Here is a 24,315-nt window from a genome sequence, read left to right as displayed (position 1 = left end):
GAGAACTCCATTCTAGATAGGAAAGTGAGGAGTTAGGATCTCTAATCTAGCTAGCTAGCTGGATGCAGATGGATTCTGCATCTCTGCACACATGGTGCAGGGAAGAGGAGCTTGCATGTTGCAAGGTAGAAGGAACAGGAAGAGAAAGGAAGAGAGGAAGAGGAAGTTGATCCCTAAGAGTAGCAATCTACATTCCAAAGGGATAGTATCAGATCAGTAGAGAAGGGATGACCAGTATCTTGACCCTCTAGCCCTCTGACTCACTAGTCTGTCCTCCGCTGTCATTGAGACAAGAGACAGCGTATAGTCCTTCACTTCCAACACTTTCCAGGGGCCCTGTTCCTCCTCAGTCAAAGGAAGAACAAGCTTTGGCAACAGATGTGAAAGTTTATGTTGACTTCATTCAAACTTCTATTCCAGCAATAAAAGGGCAATTCTGGCAAATTTGCATCACACAGACCAGGATGCCACATGTCTGACAGCAATTCACCTCTGCCAACTAGGATGGGGTGCCTGGAAATGGCTTCCATTAGTGGTGAGACCTTTTTGGTCAAACTATTACTACTACTATGAATATTTATATACCGCTCTTCAACAAAATTCTCAAAGCGGTTTACATAGAAAAATAAATAATACATAAATAAGATGGTCCCCTGTCCCCAAAGGGCTCACAGTGTAAAAAGAAACATAAGGTAGACACCAGCAAAAGCCACTGGAGGTCTCTCAGGTAGGCTTGTTGTGAATTTTATTTAGTATATCCCTCTGAAATTCTTTGGGGATGATAATACACTGCCTTTTCATGAGCAAACCATCTCTGTAGCTTGGTTACAGAGTTACCAAGGGGTAGGTCATGCAACCCGGGTTTAACAAATAACACAGCAAGATGTGGAATTAAGACAAAACCAATATGGGCAGTTTGCATGGCAGAATTTCCTTGTCCAGGGCTGGGGCCAGCAAATCAAGAGGGGAAGACAGAAAGTAGGGCTGTGTTGGCCAACAGCAGGATGTGGGCTGCCTGATGGAGAACTCCTATGGAAACAAAAAACTGAGGGTGGTCTCACAGAGCTCCAGCACTGGCAGGAAGAACCACATATTTGATTTCATCAGACTGCTTGGAGGACTAGACACCCTTGGTCAGCCAAATGGCACCATGAAGAACATTGGAGCTCACACCTCCTTTGGCCATTTATTCCATCTTTCATAAGGAAGCTCACCATTGCTACATAGCTACAACTTATTTTAATATGAGTTGCATATGTTGCTGGAAAAATGTTAGTGTCTTATTTGCTTGGGCTGCAAATTTTATTTATTTGGGACCAAGTATTGGCTTTGTTTGATAGATTTAAATGCCTGTAAAGCTACTGATAAAAAAGAAAATAAGCTCTAGCAGTTTCTTACCCCATTACTCAAGATAATTAAATTCATCTCCATAAAGCAGATTTTGTGTTCAGCTTGTCATATTGCTATTGGCTGAACCCTTCAAAGATTTGGAGTCTGAATATTAAGTACCCAAGACAAAGTGTTTCCTGGAATAATTAATCTTAGCCTGAAAGAAGGGAGAATAGTGTATCATTTAACCAAATTAGATTTGTTTTCTCTTTTCTTGCTCCCTCTCTTCCAATAAAAATATTACAGACCTCAGGATATGCAGGATTTTTCTACCCCAAACAACAGTTTGTGCCAAGAGCTACTGATAAATATTGTAACTCGATGAATCCTAGGCGATAATACCTTAAGGACACTATGAAAATGTATTAGACCAAATAATCCTTGATGTAATACAATGGAATTCCATTCAAATTAAAACAGGGATGAACCTGTGCTGCTGTATTGAAGTAAGGTTATTATTATACTAAGACTTTACATCCTGCTGAGCTTTTCTAATTTCATCAATGCCCATTAGTGTCCAAGGCCTGTCAAATGACTGAGGGTGGAGAGGAGACAGGATTTGGTTATCATGAAAACAAAGAGGATCTTGCATGAAAGCTGCTGGTAACAAGCAAGTGCAGAATTGTTTCTTCTTTTCAAAGAATTCTGTTGAAGCCAGGGATGCTGGTTTGCTTGCTGCAAAGCCTCCCCAACAGACTGCCATGGAGCAAAGAGTCGTTAAAACACTCCAAGGACAGTCCTTTGTTAAAACTGGAAAATATCCTGTTCAGAATTCAAAGCCAGATTGCCTTCCTGGTTATTGATGCAAAGGAACATCTAGACTGGAGAGCATCTGACTACCCATTTACTAAAGATGTGTGTTTCCTGCAGAGCCAGCCCATCCACTAGGCAGACCTAGGCATACACCAATTCTTGGGGGACGTGGGGCCTACTGCCCACCCAAGTAAACTAAGTCTTGGCAGGGGCAGGTGTTGTTTTGCCCCCACACCACAGTATATCAGCTAGCTAATTATGTGGGGAGGGGGAGGGTGGCATGCACACTGCCATTGTCTGCCCATAGTGCTGCCTGCCTGATTAAGGGAAAGGGGGTGCTTTGCTGCACTGCTTTGCTGCACCCAGCTCCCTGGGTGGATGTCAAGTGGGCAGGTCCGCCTCCTGGCTGGTCTCTGGCTTGCTTTCCTCCTCCTTCCCACTCAGTACACTCTGTTACCCCACAAGACCAGAGGAGAGATGGTCTTGTGGTAGCAAACATGACTTGTCCCCTTAGCTAAGCAGGGTCTGCCCTGGTTGCATTTGAATGGGAGACTAGAAGTGTGAGCACTGTAAGGTATTCCCCTCAGGGGATGGAGCTGCTCTGGGAAGAGCAGAAGGTTCCAAGTTCCCTCCCTGGCTTCTCCAAAATAGGGCTGAGAGAGATTCCTGCCTGCAACCTTGGAGAAGCTGCTGCCAGTCTGGGTAGACAGTACTGAGCTAGATGGACCAATGGTCTGACTCAGTATATGGCAGCTTCCTATGTTCCTAACCTCCTGCCTCCCTCCACTCTTTTACTGCTGCAGCTGCTCAGGACCCCAAACAGGAAGTGTGGTGTGTGTGACAGTTGGCTTGGCTGCAGTCAGGCCTCTTGCAACCCGGTTAAAAGCTGCCTCTCAGGGTGTCAGAGAGCTTGGTTGACTCTGAGCATTGCAGGGCCTACACACAGCTGAGGGGAGGAAGGTGGTGGCAATGGAGGGAAGGCAGGTGTTGGGTAGGCTCCATGCTCCTCAACTCTTTCCCCTCTCGCACTGTATTTCCAAACTAGCACAGGCTAGTCATTTGCTGATCACACTTGCAAGCTGGCCATTCGGTATAGCAAATTAGAAGCCTGCACGGCTCAAATTAAAGCTGGGGCTCTGTACTTCTCGGGTGTGGAGGGGAGCTCCAAAGTAAAAACTTTACCTAGGGGTCCAAAAACCCTAGGGCCCACTCTGGTTTCTTATCTTTACCTTTAGAGAACAGAAAAGATTTCCAATATTCATCTCCCTTATTTCCCTTTGAACATTTAACCCTTGTGGGGGGCGGGGATGCAATCATCCTTGCCCTATATAGTTTGAACCAGAAGGATCGAGATACTCTTCTTGGCCCCAAACCACTCTCTCAAAAGCCCTTTTCACACATTATGTTGCACATGCATGCCTCGTCAATCTAAATAATGCTGCCAAAGTGTGGGCATGCTACTTCATGTATTTGTGCTCCTTCACAAAACCACCAGCAGTTCCTTAGGAGCCCTCAGCAGAATGGTTGGCTCAGAACAGCCGGCATTATGCTGTGGGACATGTGGGCCGCCAACTTTAAAAGGTGGTTTGGTGATCAGTTCAGACGTTTTGATCAGCTGTGAACAGGTTTAGAATTCATGCAGAATGATACCGTTATTTTGCTCGCAGTGTTATAAACCTCTGTAAAATGAATACAAGGGTGATGTTTACTCTGAGAAAAAAACATGCTTACTTATTCAGTTTGAACTGACTGAGGCACTTCACACGAGCAAAGTGAAGCGCCTCGAGGTGGTGAGTGGAGAAAGCGGACTTAGCCCACTCTCTCTGCACACAAGCAGGGAACCGTCCCTGGGCAGCTGAATCAGCTGCCCACATGATTAATGGCTCCGTCATGGAGCCGGTAGGGGCAACGGGGATCGGGGGCCACTCGGTCCCTGGAAGTCCCAGGATGCCCCATGCAAGTGTGACCCCCGAGTTGTAGCCTCCCGGTTGGGGGTCCACTCAAGTGTTACCACGGTGCAAAGCCGTGCTGTGGCGGCACATGACCAACTAAATGGGGTTAGCGGAGCACTTGCTCCGCTAGCCTCGTTTAAGGCGAGGGGTGTTTTGTTGGGTTTGCTTCCAGAAGTCATGTAGCTCCCGTGGCAGTACACAACCAGGAGGAATCAAGCTAGACTCCACTAGCCCAGTTCCTCCTGGTTGTGAGAATAGCCTCAATATCTTGTTTGCATGTCATGTTTCTATACGTGATGTTCAGAACAATTTTCAGTCTAGAAAGTGTTGCTGGTGAATGCTGCTAAGGCAGAACAGAAATTGGGATTCAATCTGGAACAATTGTTTTCAGCGAGAAAACAAGGGGGAAAGGACAAGCTAGTTTGGTTAGGGCTAGTCTTTTCTAGGGTTTGATTTCTGGCTGGCGTGAGGTTTGTGGTTTTTGACAGGGCAGTTTATGTAGGTGGAGGATTAGTTCCAAGTGAGTTACACAGCTTGGGGAAGGGGTCACCTTCCTGAGGAGGATCAGTTTGGAAACAGATCTTGAGAAGACAAGGCTTAGACCAGAGGAGCGTCTCTCTCTCTGGAACTTTGTGAAAAGGAGTCTGCAAACAGATATAAAGAAGTTTCCCATGAAGTTTAGCAGGGAACTGTGCAGGGAAGCACACAAATGGCTCCTGTTTATCACAAAGAAGATACTCACCACAAAGAGAAGGTGATTACTACCACACTTTTGTTAAAAAAAATTGGAAGACAGATCTTTAAAATTTTACTTAGCTGACAACTGCAGTTTCAACTGCTTGTTTCAAATAAACAAGCTCTATATATTCTAAATAGCCAATAAAAACCAGTTATGAAAGTAGAAAGCCAGTAGGGGAGGGGTTGCTTCCCAGTATATTGCACTGAGTGTTGCATGTATGGCTATCTGCCTCAGAGGCAGACGTCATGGGTTTGTTCTAGGTGCAAAGACCTCCTGCCTCTCAGGGAACAAGTGTGTTCCCTCCAAGCCAAGGTGGCTGACCTGAAGAAGCTCAGGGAGGCAGAGAGATATGTAGGTGAGACCCTCAGGGATGTGATAGAGGCATCCCATTCCCATGCTGACAGCTCCTCTGCTGTCTTGGAAAATGAAGGTCTCAGGGAAGGAGGACATCAGTCTGAGGAAGAGGAGAATGCTCCCTTAGAAGGGACCCCTTCCTTGGATGCTGCGTCCATATCCTCTTGCACAGAGGATACCCTTACAGGGGTTGGGAGCCTCCAAGAAGTGAATGATTCAATCGCCAGGGGCATAGAGAGTTGGGTTTGTGACCTGCGTGTTGACGGCATGGTGACTTTCCTGCCTGGTGCAAAGGTTGCAGATGTCACACAGTGTCTAGATACGCTGTTAGTCAGTGCTGGGGAGCAGCCACCTGTCGTGGTGCACATCGGAACCAATGATGTTGGGAAATGCAGTTGGGAGGTCCTGAAAGCCAAATTTAAGCTGCTAGGTAGCATATTGAATTCCAAGACCCCCAGGGTAGTGTTCCCTGAAGTGCTACCTGTTCTACGCGCAGGTCCAGTGAGACAGGTATTGCTGAGGAGTCTCAATACGTAGATGAGATTATGGTTCCGGAAGGAAGAGTTTAGGTTTGTTAGGCACTGGGATACATTTTGGGGCAAGCAAAGGCTGTACAAAAGAGATGGGAAACACTTGAACCAAGATGGAACCAGGCTGGTGACACTTAATATCAAAAAGGTCACACAGCAGCTTTTAAAATAACACCTATGGGGTTGCTGACAGTAACTGGTTGGTATCTAGTTTGGCAAGCAAAATCCCCTAAGGTGTGAGGGTGCAAAAGTTTCAGAAAGAATAGAACCAGGAGTAGAGCATATGGAAATACATGCTAGATGGTCAAAAAGGTCAAGTGACAGTAAGGGAGATAGCACATGCCAACACCAAGTAAGAGACTTGGCGTATAGGCAGGTAAGAGACTTGGTGTATAGGTGTTTATATACCAATGCCAGAAGGCTCTGAGCCAAGATGGGTAAGCTGGAGTGGTTGGTTGCTAATAAAAACATAGATATAGTGGGCATAACAGAAACCCAATGGAATGGTGAAAACCAATGGGACACTGTTATTCCTTGATATAAACTCTACAGAAAGGAAAGGAAGGGGAGGATTGGGAGTGGAGTAGTATTGTATATTAAAGACAGGATAGAATCCAACAAGCTAGAAAACCTAGGAGGACTGGAGTCCTCCACAGAATCATGATGGGTGGCAATACGAGGACTGAAAGGAAATGTGTTACTAGGGTCATGCTATTGCCTTCCAGATCAAAATGATGAGAGTGGCCTGGAGTTGGAGAAGCAAATCAGAGAGGCATAAAAGAGTGACAGAGCTGTAACAAAGGGTGACTTCAATTACCCTCACATAGACTGGGCAAATTCACATGTGGTTATTGACAGGCCAAATTTTTAGACATGCTAAATGATCATGCCTTAGAGCAGTTGGTCGCGAAACCAACCAGAGAGAAGGTGACCTTGGACTTAATCCTGAGTGTTGCCCAGGACAGGATTGTAGAACCGTTGGGGAATAGTGACCAGAATGTGATCCAATTCAGCTTATATGTGAGTGGAGCACTACAAAGGAAATCCAACAGAGATGTGTTGAACTTCAGAAGAGGAAACTTCTCAAAAATGAGGAGACCGGTAAAAAGGAAGCTGAAAGGGAAAGTCATGGAGGTCAAATCATTTCAGAAAGCATGGCACTTATTTAAAACTACAATAATAGAAGTTCCGTTGGAATGTATACCGAGAAGAAGGAAAGATACCACCAAGTTCAGGAGGATGCCAGGATAGCTAATAAGTAGAGTCAGGGGAGCTATAAACGGGAAGAATTCTCCTTCAGAAAATGGAAGTGTTGCCCAAATGAAAAGAACAGGAAGGAGCATAGACTCTGGCAAAGGAAATGCAAGGAGACAATAAGGGATGTAAAAAGAGAGTTTGAGGAGCATGTCGCTACAAGTGTCAAGGGAAATCACAAAAACTTTTTTGAATAGCCTCCACCTTTGCCGTATTGCCTCTGTGAGTTCATGTCCAGCGGAGTTGTTCAGGGTTGTGAGGGGACTAGTATCTGCCCATCCCCCCTTGAACCAGAATTTGGAATAATCAGTTACCTGCTGCAATGTGTTTAAAGAGTTTTTTGCAGATAAAATCTCTCGGATTCGGGCCGTCTTAGATGGAGACTCCACAATTAATTTGATGTCTGAACTGGAGGTGTCCAACAACTCCTCTTATACGATTCGACTAGATCAATTTCAGTTTGTGCCTGCTGAGGATGTGGACAAGCTGCTTGGAACGATGAGGCCTACCACTTGTTCTCTTGACCCTTGTCCAACATGGCTTGTTCTATCTAGCAGGGAAGTTGTTGTAAACAGCCTGGTGGATATCATAAATGCTTCTCTGGGGGAGGGCAGGATGCCTCCTTGTCTTAAGAAGGCAATTATTAGACCTCTTCTAAAGAAGCCTGCATTAGATCGCTCAGAGTTGAGCAATTATAGGCCATGGGGCAGAGCCACCATTGGGCCAACGGGTTCAAAGAACGTGGGCTACCAACCAATCAGGGGCGGAGAGAGCGGCCCCGACACGTCCCCCGCATCTGACATCAGATGTGGGGAAGCTAGTTTAGCTCCCAAGCGGGAGCTAAACAAAGGCTGGTGCTGTGTTCGCAGAGCGAGCCAGGAGAGGCGAGCTGCTCTTGGTTGCGTGCTGTGAATGCAGCGCCAGCCTAAGTAGCTCCTGAAGGGGCCGAGCGGCCTCTTCAGGAGTTAAAAGGCTGGCGCTGCTTTCGCAGCACAGCCCAGGAGCGGCTCTTCCCTGCAGGGAAGAGCTGCTCCTGGGCTGCGCTGCGAAAGCAGCGCCATCCTTCGTTTAACTGCCAAAGGGGCCGTTAAAGGGCAACTCTCCCCTGGCCCTGGCCGAATGGAGCCTCAAGGCTCCGTTCAGCAAGACCATGCCCCCATGTTTGACGTCAGATGCGGGGGCATGGCTTACCCCAGCATCTGATGTCAGATGCGGGGGGGGGGGGTGTCAGCGAGGCCATGGCGGCGGCCGCACACAGGCCGCCAGCGGTCCTGCTCCACCACTATATAGTCCTGTCTCCAACCTCCCATGGTTGGGCAAGGTAATTGAGAGGGTGGTGGACTCTCAGCTCCATACAGTCTTGGAGGAAACTGATTGTCTAGACCCATTTCAAACTTGCTTTCAGGTGGGTTATGGGGTGGAGACTGCTTGGGTCGGCCTGATGGATGATCTCCAATTAGGAATTGACAGAGGAAGTGTCACTCAGTTGGTCCTTTTGGATCTCTTGGCGGCTTTCCATACTATTGACCATAGTATACTTCTGGAGTAATAGTAATCCAATCAGTACTTTTAATGGGTGCATCTCTTAGGTCCATATTGTTAACTCAACCTTTTTTGTGAAGGGGGAGATTTACCTCAGCAAGCCTTATCTGTGTTCTTCTTATGGAGCTAACTGATACATTAGCTGGCTGCTATCCTTTTTGCAAAAGGAAGGGAAGACAAAGCAGTTTACTCTGAGGGCAGAGTGGCCTTGGCATAGAGTTAACCTGCTTTTAGTTAACTTCTGGGGTCTACTTAGGATATCCCAGCATTGGGAAGGGTGTGCATTTGCTCCCATTTACAATTTGATTGTTAGGAGCCAAATCTAGGGGTGACTAGCCCTTCCCCATGTGCCATAAATGGAGAGCTCACGATACTGTGAGGCTCCTGAACATATACAAAGTGAGATATCCAAGCCTGGAGACTCAAAAACAAATGAAGGGGCTCCTGGGAACTGACAGTAAAGCATTGCTGGCAACAAAAATGAGCTTCTTAGAAGAATTGGGCCAACTTGAGATGATGAGAGGGGATGTTCTGAAAAAGTAAAAATTAACAAATCCACAGGGCCAGATGGCATGCACCCAAGAGTTCTGAAAGAACTGAAATGTAAAATTGCTGATCTCCTAGCAAAAATATGTAACTTGACCCTACAATCTGGCACCGTACCGGAGGACTGGAAAGTAGCCAAGGTAACTCCAGGGGGAATCTAGGAAATTATAGGCCAGTTAGCTTAACATCTGTGCTAGCTAAATTTATGGAAAGCATACTTAAGGACAAAATTCTTAAACATATAGAAGAACAGGACTTGCTAAAGGAGAACCAGCATTGCTTCTGCAAGGGCAGGTCTTGCCTCGTTAACTATTTGGGTAGTTCTGTGAGAGAGCCAACAGCCATGTGGATAAATGTGATCCGGTTGATATAATATTCTTGGACTTCCAAAAAGCTCTTGAGAAAATTTAGCAGTCATGGGATAAGGGGACAGGCTGATGTGTGGATTGGTAACTGGTTGAAGGTCAGAAAACAGAGGGTAGGAATATATGGACAGTTTTCACAAGGGAGAGTAGTAAGAAGTGATTTCTCCCAAGGACCTGTACTGGGACCAGTACTCTTTAACTTGATCATAAATGATATAGAAGTTGGGGTAAGCAGCAAAGTTGTCAAATTTGCAGATGACATTAAACTATTTAGGGTAGTGAAATCCACAACAGATTGTGAAGAGCTCCAAAAAGATCTCTCCAAACTGGTCAGGTGGATGATAAAATGGCAAATGTAAGCAAGTATAAAGTGATGCATATTTGGTTAAAAAAAACACACACACACCTCAACTTCACATATACACTGATGGGGTCTGAGCTGTCAGTGACTGACCAGGAAAGGGATCTTGGGGTCATAGTGGACAGCTCGTTGAAAATATCGACTCAATGTGCGGCATCTGTGAAAGAGTCAAATTCCAGGCTAGGGATCATAAAGGGAGGTAATTGAAAATAAATAAAATAAAATAAAAATGCTAATATTATCATGCCTTTATACAAAGCTATGCCATGGCCACATTTGGAGTACTACGTGCAGTTCTGGTCACTGTATCATAAGTAGGATATTGTAGAACTGGAAAAGGTGCAGAAGAGGACAACCAAGATGATCAGGGGCCTGGAGCACCTTCCTTATGAGTCAAAGCTTCAACATCTGGGGCTTTTTAGTTTGGAAAAGAGGTGATTATGGGGAGGCATGACAGAAGTGTATAAAATTATGCATGGAGTAGAGAGAGAGAGTGGACAGAGACAGTTTTCTCCCTCTCTCACAACATTAGAACCAGGGGTCATCCCATGAAACTGGAGGCCGGAAAACTGCAGTCTTCCAGGTGTTGCTGAACTACACCTCCCATCATCTCCAGCTACAATTTATTGCTGTGAGTTATAGTTCAGCAACATCTGGAAGACCACACATTGGGAACCATTGCCCTAGAACATCTAAGAAAGTAAAATAGCACAAGCAAATGACAGGTAAGAGACTAGGGATATAGGTGTGTATATACCAATGCCAGAAGCTTCCGAGCAAAGATAGGCAAAATTTAGGACCAACAAAATGAAGTACTTTTTCACACCGCACATAATTAATCTATGGAATTTTCTGCCATGGGATGTGCTTATGGTCACTAGGTTGGATAGCTTTAAAAGGGGTTTAGACAAATTCATGGAGGACTAGTTTATCAATGGCTACTAGTCTTGATGGCTATAGGCCACCTCCAGCCTCAGAGACAAGATAACTCTAAATACCAGTTGCAGGGAGCAACAGCAAGAGAGAGGGCACGCCCTCACCTCTTACCTGTGAGCTTCTCAGAGGCATCTGGTGGGCCACTGTGTGAAACAGAATGCTAGACTGGATGGGCCTTGGTCTTGATCCAGCAGGGCTGTTCTTATGGAAGCGTGTTCCACTATTTAAAATCCTATAATACATTATTTATTTATTTGATTTATATACCACCCTTCCAAAAATGGTTCAGGATGGTTTACGTCAAAATAAAAGCAATTAACAATTAAAATCAAAACTATATCAATTAAACAATTAAAATCATTTAAACATTAAACTCATTAACATTAAAATCTTTTAAAGCCAACATTAAAAATTTAAAACCACAAATCTAATTAAAAGCCTGGGTGAATAAATGTGTCTTCAGTGCCTTTTTAAAAGTTGCCAGAGATGGGGAGGCTTTTATTTCAACAAGGACCACATTCCAAATTCCAGGGGCAACAATGGAAAAGGCCCGTTCCTGAGAAGCCACTGCTTCTTCATTATGCATGAAGCAGCAGCAGGTCCATTACATATACCCCACATGCAGCCAATGTGACATAACACAGCCTTTTGTATGACCATATGGAGGTGGGTTGTCGGGGGTAAAGAGCTCCTTCTCTAGTAGCAACAAATGATCAGAACTTCTGTTTAAGTCACCAAATCTAGCACACACACGAGAAAGCCCAGTGAGGAATCTATTGCTGAATTCAGAAGCTGAAAGCACTGAGAAAGCCTTCCCAGCATGCTTTGCACTGCCAGTAGAATGGCAAGCCTCATTACATCAGCAGCTGTCCTCTGACTCAGGGGCATAGCTAGGGGAGAGGGGGCCCGTGTTCATCCCTCTCTCTGGAGGCCTCCCAGAGTGAGGGAGATAATGAAGAAAATAGGGAGGGCTGGAGCTGGAGGGCCCTCAGGAGCTGGGGGCCCGTGCTCTTTGAACCCTTTCGCTCAGTTATAGCTATGCTCCTGCTCTGACTGACCACGAAGAGGCGGGAGGCAGGCCCAGTCTTGCTAAAGGAGCTGCAGGCATAAGATCATAGAATGTTCTTTGGAGAGCGGCATATTCATAGATGACAGGCTCTGTAGCCACAGCTATCTATTGCTTCCAGGCCTGCTAGTTCCTGGTAGCTGGTAGGAAAAGTAAATGGGTCCACATGACCAAAACAGCAAGGTAGGAGGGCTCTCTTTTCCTCCTACCTGGATTAAGAGCAGTGTACAAAAGCTGGGCTACCCTGTTTTGAGCAACCTGGGTTGGAGGGATTTCCGTGCATTCACACCCCTATGCAAACCAGGATACAAGGCCTTCTACCTTGATGTTGATGGTCGTATGAACAGGCCTATTATGTATACAGATCTGTATACTTATATGCTCAATCCCTGCAAGACTTTCATTAAAAAAAATTGGAAAAGACAGCTGAAAGCTTGATACCTACCATGTGCAGCAAAAAGAAACACTGAGGCTCTACACATAGTCAGTGTGTAGAGCCTAATAGGGTTCTGTGCGGAGAGTGGGTCAAGCCCACTCTGCCCGCAGATGATCATCAGGCTAGCCCTGAGCAGCCGGATCAGCCGCCCACACGAATACCAGCTCCGTCATGGAGTTGATAGGGGCGGTGGGGATTGGGGGCTGCCTGGCCCCCAGAAGTCCCATGATGCCCCGCACAAGTGCACGGGGCATTCTGGGGAGACCTCCGAGGCTGGGAGGCTTGCTGTTGGCTCCTGGTCGGGGGTCTTCCCGTGAGTAAACATGCTGCGGAGCCACACTGTGGCAACTCATGGTCAACTAAAAAGGGTTAGCAGAGCGCTCGCTCTCCTAACCTCATTTGGGGGGGGGGCAATTAAGCGGGCTAACCGCATGGCTCCTGGCAGTTCACACATGCAGGGGGAAACCGGGCTGGGCTCCCTTATCCTGGTTTCCTCTGCATGTGTGAATAGCCTCATTGTGTAGTGGATGTGCTCCCTCTTCTAAAGCACAAGTGCTTGTTCACTGTGTGGGGGGGATTTTCACAAATCTCCCCTTCCCCCAGAAGTTCTTTCATTCATTGCGGCGGAGGGGTGGGGGTGGGGGGTCCATTTTCACAAATCTCCCCATTCCCCAGAAGTACTCTATCCACTGCACATGTGCTTCATCTTGCTGCATTATTGAAGATGTCAGCCAGTGTTTTTATAACATGAATTTTTAAAGATTTGTTGGTGTTAGCTGACTTGGGTGGTTCAAGCATGGCAAGGCAGGATATAAATATTTTAAATAAATGAATATCATCGTTTAGATTAACATGTGCTTAAAATGCTTCTCGTTTCGCTACTCTTCCAACAACCCTTAAGGTAGATCAGTATTATTCAGGAGCGTAGCTAGCCCGCCAGCGGTCTGTGTGCGGCCGCAGCGGCCGCCCCAATAGCCCCACCCCCTGCATCTGACATCAGACGCAGGGTGGTGGTGGTCTGGCTCCCAAACTGAGCCTTGAGGCTCCGTTTGGGAGAAGCAGCTTAACTGCTGAAGGGGCTGCGCGGCCCCTTCAGCAGTTAGACAAAGGCTGGTGCTGCGTTCGCAGCGCAGCCCAGGAGCGGCTCTTCCCTGCAGGGAAGAGCCGCTTCTGGGCTGCGTTGCGAACGCAGCACCAGTCTTAGCTCCTGAAGGGGCCGCGCGGCCCCTTCAGGAGCTAGTTAGGCTGGCGCTGCGTTCGTAGTGCCAGCCAGGAGCAACTCTTCCCTGCCTTTGCAGGGAAGAGCAGCTCCTGGCTGGCACTGCGAACACAGCACCAGCCTTTGTTTAGCTCCCGAAGGGGCCGCGCGGCCCCCGCTCGGGAGCTAAACTACCTCCCCCGCGTCTGACGTCAGACGTGGGGGGTGTGTCAGGGCCACGAATGGCGGCTCCTGATTGGGCACGGCTCGGGTTCTTTGAACCCGTTCGCCCAATTATAGCTACGCCCCTGGCATTATTATTCCCATGCTGCAGATGAGAGGCTGAAGTTAATGACTTGCTTAAAGATGTGTCCTAAGTTCATTGAAAGAGAGTTGATTTATGTATTTATTACATTTATATACCACCCTATCCAATGGCTCTGGGCGGTGCACAACAAAAACAAAACCTACGAATCAATCCCCTTAGAAACAATCATTGCAAAACAACATAAAGACAGCATAACATTTGTTTATAAACAATCATTATAGAACAATTTAAAAACAGCATAAAACCATTAACAATTAAAACAGTTAAAACAGTTTTAAAACCCTGGAAGGTCAGGCCAAACAGGTTTTAAGAGCTCTCCTGAAAGCCATCAATGAACTCAATCTACGGATTTCTGCTGGGAGTGCATTCCACAGCCCAGGAGCAGCTACAGAGAAGGCCCGCCTCTGAGTCGCCACCAGACACACCGGTGGAAATGGAGATGGACTTCCTCAGATGACCTTAACGTGCGGTGGAGGTCATGCAGAAGAAGGCGCTCTCTAAGGTGACCCAAACTGAGCCGTTCAGGGCTTTAAAGGTAATAACCAGCACTTTGTATTTTGCCCAGAAACATATTGGCAGCCAGTGCAACTGTTTTAAACAGGCATAATATGGTTTCTCCGGGTTACCCCAGAGACCAATCTGGTTGCCGCATTTTGAACTAGTTTCCAAACTGCATTTTGAACTAGTTTCCAAACTGCGTACAAAGGCAGTCCCATGTAGAGCGCATTACATTAGTCAAGCCTGGAGGTTACTAGCTGATGCACCACTGTTTTGAGATTGTTCTCTCCAAGGAATGGATACAGATTGTTCTCTCCAAGGAATGGATGCAGCTGTTGAATCAGCCAAAGCTGATAGAAAGCACTCCTGGCCATAGCCTCCACCTGAGATACTAAGGTGAGGCCTGGGTCCAGGAGTACCCCCAAGCTATGTACCTGCTCCTTCCAGGGGAGTGCAACCCCATCCAGCACAGGAAGATCTAACTCAGTGGCAGAGGTTAAGATGTGAGCCAGGGATTTCCTGGTCCACAGTTGGATTTCTTAGTTACTATACTACACAGATCCATTCAACTCAAATCTCACACCGATTTGGTGGCAAAGAGTTATGACTCACATGAAGTGCAGGATGACGTTGCAAATGCACTGCAAATGTGAGAAATTATTTTCAAGTTTTGCATATACACTGCCCAATGCCCAAAGATTTCAAAGACAGTGGAAGTAGTAAAGTTTCATCTGTTTGGAGGTATTTGTCTTAAGACCTGACTCTTTGAAACTTTATAGGCATAGGGTCAAACTGACTCACATTGCAAATGTAGTGGTCCAGCTTCATAAATGCTTTGGAGAAAAGGCTAGAAGCATGCAAGGGGCAATCTGGTTTAGTGTAAAGGGCACTAAAGAGGCCTTGTTTCTCTTTCCAGCTCAGCCCCTGAACTGTGGCGTGACTGACAGAAGCCCAGGTCAAGTCTTTAATCAAGGTCAAGCCAGGTCAGGAACCAAGAGGTCAGGAATCGTGAGAGAAATCATCGTCAATGCTGAAGAGCTGTGCCAGGTCAAGAACCAGAAGAACGGGTGTATATGTGAGAATCCAAGGGGATTAGGGAAAGCCGAGGTCAGAAGTCCATGCTGACCTGGTAAATGAGGAGTTCAGAGCCAGGGTAGAAGGTAAAGACAGAAGAAGGAGAACTAGAGCTGGGATGAAGTAGGATGAAGTCAAGCAGGATGAAAACACTAGCATCAAGGACAAGAACAATGTTTAAGCCATTTTCACAAGTGATGCTTGCATTGTTGGCTATGTTTTTGTTGTTGTTGTTGTTGCCACCATCCAGCTCCCATGTTCCAGCTAAAGCGGTCCCCACTTCCCCAACTCCCATCACAGAGCAACCAGGGACCATCTTGCTCCGCACAAAGGAGGGAAGAGACAGATACAACCTGGGGGGCTGCCACCATCTAACTCCCATTTTCCAGCTAAGGTGGCCGCTCCCTTGCCCAGCTGCCATCACAGGGGGCAAGGGACCCCTTTGGGATCTTTGGGATCCCCTGCTGTAAAGTAATAAAAATTTGGGATCCCCTGCTGTAAAGTAATAAAATGTTATCCCCATATTACAGTCAAGTTTGAGAGGGAGTAAGAGTAGCTAGCCTAAGGCCACCTTATTATTGCATGGCAGAGGCAAGATTCAACCCAGAGAAGTCCTGATTGGCAACTCTCAGTCATTACCCTTGAGTCCTATCCACACATTATGTTGTATATTGGTACAGGTGTCTGTACACATGTACATGTTTTTGTGTGAACGACTATAGATATGTTCATGTTAAAAGTGAATCTAGGGACTATCTTGTTCTGAAGGGAGGAGAGAAGAAGGGAGTCTTATATTTTTAAATATTTTATATATATTTTAAATGTGTTATATTTTATGTTTTAATTTTGTACACCGCCTAGAGATTTTTATACTAGGCAGTATATAAATTGAATGAATGAATGAATGAATGAATACTATATGTGCATGTGGCATTGACATGTGGCAACATACATGCACACGATCTGCTTCTGACCTAAGCAGATGGGCAGGTATAGTATTAAATAGGAGTAAGTAGCATATGTCTGATTGGTTGTAGAATCTGAGATGTGATGAAGCAATTGTGTTTACTTCTCTGTTGTAGCACAACTCACATTGGCCACATCACAACAAAACTACCTTGATTGCAGCTCACATTCACTGTGTAATACAGAATACAGTGGAATACTGGAAGTTTAAACTCATAGTAAACTACCAGAAAAGCCCATCTGCAACAAGTGGAGAGCTACAAAGGCCAAACTTAAAAGAAAGAAAAGAAAAGAAAAAAGACTGCTGTTATACTGAATTTACCTGAATCCAGTACTAGGGGTTTTCCCACACGTTCTTTGAAGTTAGAAATCATGGGGGTCATTTTAAATTCAGCGTCCTGTTCCTTTCAGGTAAATACAGGTATAGTCTGGATTTAGCCTCTATTTTTTTTTTAAAGGGAATTGTCTTAAATTCAGAGTCATCTTCCATTTGGGTAAATACGGTAGTACGGTCATTGACTGAGTCAATGGCATGATAAATATGAACTGGGTTTCAAACTGCACACAAAACCACTCCAAACAGCTGTTCTACATGCTGAATAATGGATACATCCTGACAACCCATATATCCAACATACCCATTTGGTAGTGTGTATTGGACAGAGTTATCGTTGCAAGGGGAAGGGGCCCTGCTCAGGAATCTTATGGACCCCTTTCCTGAATGTCCAGTTTCTATTTTAAAGAAAGGGCCAAGTTTCTTATGAAGTTTCTTTCTATTTTATAGTTTCTTTCTATTTTAAAGAAAGGGCCAAGACTTATGAAGATATAAGGGGAAATGTGCAGGCAATTTCTTCTCAGTTGCTCAGTAAGAAGTACACCTGGTATACATCTGGTATCCTGCCTTTCAGCATTCTGGCCAATGAGTGCAGAGTGCCTCAGATGACTGACAAGCTCATAAGACTTAAAAAACAACAACACCTGTATTAACATTCAATGTGATTCTGTTAAAATTATGCAATGCATTTGATACTCTTAAACATAGAATAATTGCATTGAGATTGTGTCTTGATTTACGATGTCTATACCTACCTCCAACCTCTTCCTGCCATTTATACTTAGGTTCTTACACCCATTAGGGTCACCCATTTCTGAAAATCCTGGTAAATAGGTGGAGCCTCATGAGTGAAATCCATGCTTGATTCATCTAAAGCACACATCCATTTAGAATACTCAGCTTTCTATGACACTTTTTGAGTGTGCAAAGCACTTCGCATGTGCTCTCTTGATATAATCCTTACAACAGTCCTGCAAAGCAAGGGGTTCCCAGCAGAAAGTACTAGTACCTCTAGGGGTACTTGAAGGGCTCCTGAGGGTACACGGAGTCCTCCTGCTTCCCAGTGCTGCAGCCGTGCTATTCCCCATCTGAGGATCACTTCTTGAAGATGACATGTCTTCAGCAATGTGTCCTCTGCAGAAGGGGAGGGAGGAGGGTGAAGACCCTACTCCTCTGCTCCTGATTGGCTAGCTATGTGCCGAAGTTCAGCATACCCCTCCCCTCAGCCTGACTGACATGCTTCAGAAAATTAGTACTGAGTACCTGAATACTCCCATTGAAATAGAAGTAAATTGGTCCCATTTATTTCAGTAAAACACCTTATGAGTAACTTAGTGTGGATGTGAGCCAGCACATACACACAAATCTCTATGGGGTGTCTGAGCTGAAGGTTTGTGACAGGAGGGGCACACTTATTTTAAAAATTTGGGATCCCCTGCTGTAAAGTAATAAAATGTTATCCCCATATTACAGTCAAGTTTGAGAGGGAGTAAGAGTAGCTAGCCTAAGGCCACCTTATTATTGCATGGCAGAGGCAAGATTCAACCCAGAGAAGTCCTGATTGGCAACTCTCAGTCATTACCCTTGAGTCCTATCCACACATTATGTTGTATATTGGTACAGGTGTCTGTACACATGTACATGTTTTTGTGTGAACGACTATAGATATGTTCGTGTTAAAAGTGAATCTAGATACAAATCCTCTGAAATACAGGTAAAGTGTACCGTCAAGTTGGTTTCGACTCCTGGCAACCACAGAGACTCCTGGCAACCACAGAGGAATTGGTAGGATTCAGGAGGGGTTTACCATTACCTCCTCCCACACAGTATGAGATGATGCCTTTCAGCATCTTCCTATATTGCTGCTGCCCGATATAGGTGTTTCACATAGTCTGGGAAACATACCAGCAGGGATTCGAACCGGCCTCTGGCTTGATAATCAAGACATTTCCCCACTGCGACATTAGGTGGCTACATATAAGAAATATACTGCTGCACATATATTCAACATAACACGTGAAGAATTCTTTGTGTGTACAGATCTGTACACACGTACACTTCACACAGTTTATATATGTATTGAACATAACTTGTGAAGAGTGCTAAAGATACTTACAAATCCCATGCCACTACATAATAAACGAAATATCAGGCTAACACAGATCACCCTTACACAATCCAGACTCTAGCTATTTCACAAGCACAAAGCAAGAAGCAAATATTAATATTTGCCCCTGCTAACTGGGCAAAGAGGCACCTTTTACCGTGGTGATTCTCTTTATTTAGCAGGGGGAGAGTAACTGGCCCTATCTACCCCCAGCACAGTACTTCCAGTGACTGTTGCTGGTGTGTGTCTTATGTTTCTTTTTAGAATGTGAGCCCTTTGGGGACAGGGAGCCATCTTATTTGTTTGTTATCTCTCTTTGTAAACCGCCCTGAGCCATTTTTGGAAGGGCAGTATAGAAATCGAATTAATAATAATAATAATAATAATAATAATAATAATAATAATAAATAAAGGCATGACAAGGTAGCAGGGATGATACACTGGAACATCTGCAAAAAATACAAGCTACCTGTAGCCAAACATTGGTGGGGCCATAAAATTGAAAAAGTTGAAGAAAATGAAGATGTAAAAATATTTTGGGACTTCCGACTACAAACAGACAAACATCTGCCACACAATACACCAGATATAATTGTAGTCGAGAAGAAAGAAAAACAAGTCAAAATAATCGACATAGCAATACCAGGGGATAGCAGAATAGAAGAAAAAGAAATAGAAGAAATCACCAAATACAAAGATCTAGTAATTGAAATTGAAAGGCTGTGGCAGAAGAAGACCAAAATAATCCCAGTGGTAATTGGCGCCCTGGGTGCAGTTCCAAAAGACCTTGAAGAGCACCTCAACACCATAGGGGCCACAGAAATCACCATCAGCCAATTACAAAAAGCAGCTTTACTGGGAACAGCCTATATTCTGCGACGATATCTATAACCATTGACAATAAAATTCTGGCATCCCAGGTCCTTGGGAAGGACTCGATGTCTGGATAAAACAAACCAGTCAATAACACCTGTCTGACTGAGTAAACAAGAAATAATAATAATAATAATAATAATAACAACTACAACTACAACTACAACTTATGCAGGTGAGTCCAGCCTCAGAGTTCACATCAAGGTTATACACAGCACATTATTAAGGAGTTAAGCATTTAGAAGGCATTCTAAAAATCATTTACAGGAGGACCTCAATAATCATGGGGGTTCCATTCCTGGCTGCGACCACAGACATGGAAACCATAAATATAAAGTCATTGGGGCTATGGGGTTGCGGGAGTTAGGTTCCCAGTCGTCAGGAAAATGATTTTAAAATGGTTGGATATCAACCAAATTGGGGGGGGGTATGCGGGAGGATACTCCCTACCATGCTTGCAGGTCCCCTGCATTATGCTTTGCCCTCAAAATCACCCAAAAAATGCCAGGTTTTTTCATTTAAAAAAAATGGAGCCATTTTGAGGCTGCAAAACACAAAATGGCAGCCAGAAATGACCTCCACCATCATTTCCGGCCACCCCCAACTCACGGATACATGAAGTTGGCATGTTTTCCCCCGCTTGCGCCCCCCCCCCACATATGCTGAGGTCAGGTGTCTTTTACCTGACCACGGCTATGCGAATCCACGGATAACGAGGTCTGTCTGTACTCATTTTCCAGATAAAGAATGCTGAGGCTGAGAGCCTTTAGTCTGAAAGACATAATCAATAACAGAGAATTCAAAACCCATGCAAAGCAGATAGGAACATAGACAACTGCCAGATACCGAGTCAGACCATTGGTCCATCTAGCTCAGCCTGGCAGCAGCTTCTCGAAGGTTGCAGGCAGGAGTCTCTCTCAGCCCCATCTTGGAGATGCAAGGGAAGGAACTTGGAACCTTCTGCATGCAAGCATGCAGATGCTCTTCCCAGAGTGGCCCCAACCCCTAAGGAATTTTACAGTGCTCACATGTAGTATCCCATTCAGATTCAACCAGAGTGGACCCTGCTTAGCAAAGGGGACAATACATGTTTGCTACCACAAGACCAGCTTTCCTTCCATGAGGTAACTCAGGGAAGTCACAGGCAAACCATGCCTCAAGCTTCGGATCCAGTGAATCACTGGAAAGAACTCAAAAGTCCAGTTCAGATGAACAACAGCCCCGCAGCAACCATACATGCGATAATATCGGCATTGTGGTGCAAGTGTGCCCACCCCAATGTCACTCAAGAACATGCTGATGAGATCTCAACACGTCCTTTGATCACGTGTGAGGGGTGATCATCCAAATCTACAGGTGGTACAAAACTGGCCTAGAGTTACTCCTGAGTTGGCCTTCCTAAGACATTAAATGCATCTGTATGTGCTGTGATGGGCGGAGAGGGGCTGATCTGGCCCAGGAGTGCAATTTGTGTGGCAAGCAGAGCACTAACACTTTCTCCCTGCAGAACTTCCAACCCCAATCCACGCCCCCAAACATCCATTTGCCATTGAAATTGCTATTTGCATCCAATCCACTTCCACATGAAGCACATGTTCTAAGGACACATTTACTTTCATGTGTAGCTTGGCCCCACATTTTAGCTCAAATAAGGCTACAGTAACGATCTATATCTTTCTTTGTTTTCCTAAAGTGTACTTGATTGAAAGATCGTGGTCTACGGTATATGTAATCTCCACACTTACGCATATACACATTCCTATTAAATTTAACTGCATGCTGTCCAGTGCTTAAAAGAGAAACAGGATCTGGCCTGGTAAGTTCATTAACCCAATGGAAACAGATCTAATGAATAAGCAACTCCTCAAATACCCAGGACAATAGTTTCTGTTTGAACACACAAATGCTCCTAACACCAGCTGCCTCTTGGCAGACGAACCCTGTCACTCATGCCTTTGTGACTTTCTTCCCATTCTTGAGGAACCCTTTTCTTGTACAAACTCCTTATTTTGTTCTTATGGGCCAGTCTTTAAGACCAGAAGAGATGTGCGTTGGGGGGTGGGGAGAGAAGGCTTCGGCTGTGAACAAAAGAACATAGAGCTTCTGCCGGCAGGAGGGTAGCACGTAAATGGCCATTTCTGTCTGGATGGCCTGAATACAATCACTTTAGGCAGTGTCATGACCTATGTCAGCTCCCTGCCCTGCCAAGCCTCCCAACAATAGGCTGTGATGGCTGCATTCAGGGGACAAAACCTCCCCCAAAGGAATAATCTCACAAAGCCTAAGGCATAATGGGCATGGAACCCTAGCTAACAAAGCACATCTCCTCTACCCAGTCAGGAGAAGCAAGTGAGACTGACTGGCAGCCTAAAATGGCTGGCAATTATGAAAATGTGTTGAAAATAGATTTGAAATGGGTACTCGTTCTCCTATTAGGCCTTAGTAACATGCGACATAATCCAGCGCTTAGCATTAGAGCCATGGAATGGTAAAAACACACATCCAGAGTTTCAGGCCAAGGCCATCATATCACTGTCTTCTCTGCCCTTTGCAAGAAACCCACACCTCTTGCTTTTCCAAACACAGCCAAAATGATTCATGACCAGAAGCCAAGTCCAGCCAGAGGATGCTATTTTTCCAACAGGCAGAATGGAAAAAGAGGGGAAAGACAGCAAAAAGATATTTCTATATCTTTGGCATAAACATATTTCTATACTGAGTAGCTTTGCAAAACCTCACTCAAAAGAATGGATAAACAGCTTTGTAATGAATAAGGAATTAATTTAATTCGTCCGAAAGGTTGAGGCACTGCCCAGTTCCTTGGCTACGCTTTAGCACAGGCATGTTTGTATCCAGCTGGCAAAGCGTAAGTGTTGGCTACTGTTTCCTCCAAATGACTGGGTGAAACCCAAGACACCTAGAGCCAGTTGATGCTTAACAGGTAAGAACTGTTGAAGCTGCCTTAGTGTCTGTTCACTGCAAAGCTTTTCTTGAAAGTCAGTACTTTTATCTTGGAGTTCTCTACTTTCATGTATTCATTCGCTGGTTGGTTGGTTCTTATATCACCTCTCCAGATATCGTAGACTCAGGGCAGGTTATAATTTCCATTTTAAAAATCTACAAGTTAAACATATTAAAATTACCAATAAAGTACAGGAGAACCTCATTATCCAAGGGGGTTCCGTTCCCACAGATTACTGTTGGTAACAAAACCGCGGATAATGAATCATTGAGTCTATGGGAACGTGGGAGTTAGGTTCCCAGACTCAACACACACATCCCTGCAAACTGCCCCCAGAAACATGAAAACAGTCCAAATAAAGTGACCTACCATGCTCCTCAGGCCGTCAGCAGTCCAAGGGTGCCCCCCACAAGTGCAAAAGTCCCCGAAATTTGGTTTAAAATTGTGGGTTTTTTTAAAAAAACACAAATGAGTCATAAAATGGCTCCCGCGCTTAAAATGGCAGCCGGAAACAACCTCCAAAATCATTTGTGGCCACCCACAAACCACAGATACATGGAATTAACCCCTTTTTGGCCAAAAAAAAATTCACGTATGCAAAGGTTGGGTATCCATTACCCAACTGTGGATTCGTGAAACAGAGGTTGGTGAGTCCACTGATGACAAGGCTCTCCGGTATAGCAACAGACTGAACCCATCTTAATATTCTACTAACGGGCATCGCTCAAGTGGCTGTTGCTCCCTTGTGTTTCTTTCTAGACCATGAGCCCCTTTGGGACACACGACCATCTTCTCATTCCTTTTATCACCTGTTTTGCTATTGCTGAACCTTTTTTTTTTTTTAAGATAATAAAGATTCATCATCTTCATAATCACCACACTGCTTTCTCTCTTTGGAGAGAGACAAGCTTTCAAAGTCCTCTGGAAACTGCCCTAGCATTCAGATAGGCAGAGGTGGTATCAGCAGGGGGACAAGCACCCCCTGCCACCCATTAATTATTGGAGTCCTGTGCTAAGTAAGAGGAAAGCCTTAGAGGACTTTTTAAAATAATCATAAATCAATATACATAAAAAGCATATGTAGGAATGGACTCATTTCTATTTGTGTTCAAGATGGCAGCCTGCATCTGAAATATATTGTTATTTTTAAAATTTAACACGAGGGACAAAGTTCTTCCCCACCCCAGTGAAATGCAGTTTGCTCCCTTCTAGTGCCACCACTACAGACAGACCTTCCAAAGGAATTCCCCAACTGTGGCAGTACTGGGGTGGGGGGTCATGGCAGAGGGGCACAGAAGGAGCAAAATGCATTTACCGATGAGCAAGCTGTGTCCCATATATTAGATTTCTGAAACAAAATTTGGGGGCAGTGGGGGGAAGCCACTTCTCGGGGGGGGTGCTTGCCACCTCTACCACCCCTCTGGAGCTATCTTTTCCCCCACATCCAAGGGACCATTATAAAGGCCCTGTTCTCATCACTATCAATCTAACCTTCAAGAGAGGGGACATGCAGAGCAAGGATACCCTAGAACAGGGGTTCCCAACCTGTGCTCCTCCAGATGTTGCAGAACTGGACCTCCCATCATCCCCAGCTACAATTGATTGCTGGGAGTTGTAGTTCAGCAACATCTGGAAGATCTCACATTGGGAACCACTGCCCTAGAACATCTAAAAAAAGTAAAATAGCACACACAAATGCCAGATAAGAGACTCGGCATGTAGATAGATGTTTATATACCAATGCCAGAAGCC

The 24,315-nt window shown here is 45.1% G+C and overlaps 1 long non-coding RNA gene across 1 annotated transcript in view; it reads right to left on the bottom strand.

Moving 5' to 3' along the window:
• Window positions 1-24,315, bottom strand: part of LOC128345838 (uncharacterized) — a 99,478-nt gene that overhangs the window by 43,209 nt on the left and 31,954 nt on the right. The window contains exon 2 of the long non-coding RNA XR_008316665.1: window positions 20,285-20,372. This is a non-coding gene — a long non-coding RNA (uncharacterized LOC128345838). The remainder of the gene's footprint in view (window positions 1-20,284; window positions 20,373-24,315) is intronic.

Source organism: Hemicordylus capensis, chromosome 2 (genome assembly GCF_027244095.1).
Source record: "Hemicordylus capensis ecotype Gifberg chromosome 2, rHemCap1.1.pri, whole genome shotgun sequence".
NCBI lineage: Eukaryota > Metazoa > Chordata > Lepidosauria > Squamata > Cordylidae > Hemicordylus > Hemicordylus capensis.
This window is presented reverse-complemented; position numbering and strand designations above follow the sequence as displayed.